Source organism: Petaurus breviceps, unplaced genomic scaffold, assembly GCF_028583685.1.
Source record: "Petaurus breviceps papuanus isolate PSGF00001 unplaced genomic scaffold, PetGlider_PUasm1.0 139, whole genome shotgun sequence".
In the NCBI taxonomy this organism is placed as follows: domain Eukaryota; kingdom Metazoa; phylum Chordata; class Mammalia; order Diprotodontia; family Petauridae; genus Petaurus; species Petaurus breviceps.
The window spans coordinates 6,347,825-6,349,220 of NW_027185697.1; the positions used below are offsets into that span (position 1 = coordinate 6,347,825).

At 42.5% G+C, this 1,396-nt stretch overlaps 1 protein-coding gene across 3 annotated transcripts in view; it reads right to left on the minus strand.

Annotated features, from left to right (window-relative positions):
- CTNNA2 (catenin alpha 2) overlaps window positions 1-1,396 on the minus strand; it is a 1,588,763-nt gene that overhangs the window by 467,744 nt on the left and 1,119,623 nt on the right. The gene's annotated exons all lie outside the window — the stretch shown is intronic.

Below are 1,396 nucleotides of genomic sequence, written 5' to 3' on the forward strand. Positions count from 1 at the left end.
GAGAGAGAGAGAGAGAGAGAGAGAGAGAGAGACCCTCACAGTTCTCTCTGCACTGGTGGGGGAATACTAAGAAGAGGGAAACCAGGTCCAAATTGTCATTGGTAAAAGCTCTGTGTTTCCAGGAGTGAACTGCTAAGGCTGTAAGTAAGCTTAGGGGATGATAGAAAGCAGTGCACTTCTAGTTACTATAGGGAACTACTCTCACATCCTACCTCAGGATGAATGCCTCCAGCAAATTAGCGCTTAGCAGAAGAGATTAAGGGTAGACAAAACCCCCACAACCCAAGCCATCAGTGCGGGGGTGAGGGAGATCTTCATTTCATCTTGTGCCTGTACATAACTGAGAGGACGATGGACAGATACCCAAGTGTTTGTTAATCCAAGACAGAAGACTTATTGCCTTCCTGGCTTTCTTTTTAGAAGCTTAGGATTTTACCAAGTATTTTGGAAATTTTATCCTTGTTGGTAAAACTGGTCAACTGCTTTCTTTACTACTACATCAGTGCTGCTACTGAGACCTCAGGCAGTGTTGGGGAAAACATCAGGTTATAGAGATGAAGGGGGTTGTGTGTATGGGGGGTGGGGTGGGCTGGGCTTTGGAGTGTGGAGTTGCTGAGGGTGGGAAGGGGCTCTTTGAATAGCTAAGCAAATGTATGACGTGAATAAAAATTTCCTGGTGGCAAATTTTCAAACTTGATCCCCTATTATACATGTCCAGAGCTCTCTCTTTCAAAGCCAGAGCCTCACCAGTGCAGAGGATGCGTCTTTTATGGGAGAATTCCAAATTGCAGGATGGGGGAAAAGGGAATGCTACCAGAGGTAAAAAAAAAAAAAAAAAAAGCCAGGATCAGCTTTATCAGATGCAGGGCGGCATCACCAGGCAGTTTGTGGAAGCTAAGGGTGTCGGTTCCTTATCCAGTTCCTCTTTCCTTATGGATAAATGAAGATGCTAATGTTTTAAACTCATTTCTGAAGAGAACCTTTAAAGGGAAGTACCAAAAATTGTTTTCTAATGTGAAACCAAGAGAGACTGGCTTGGAAGCATACAAAGATGTATGCATACATGCATACATAAAAAGTCCACTTTCTTACTTGGAAAAGTTCATCCTGCTTTATTTTAATTAAAACGTGACATAATGCCATACAGGATGCAAATGAAACCCATTCAGACATTTAGTAGTCTGGGAAGAACAGTGATCTGATTTGAGAGCTTGGAAGGGAAGGGGATTTGGAAAACACTTTTAACTCCAGACATTATCTTTTAGATTAGCTGCTCTACACTAATTATGTTTTCCTGCATTCCTTTTTCCGCAATGACTGGAACTTTTATAACAAGTATAGCCCTTCAAGTGTGTGTGTGTGTGTGTGTGTGTGTGTGTGTGTGTGTGTGTGTGTG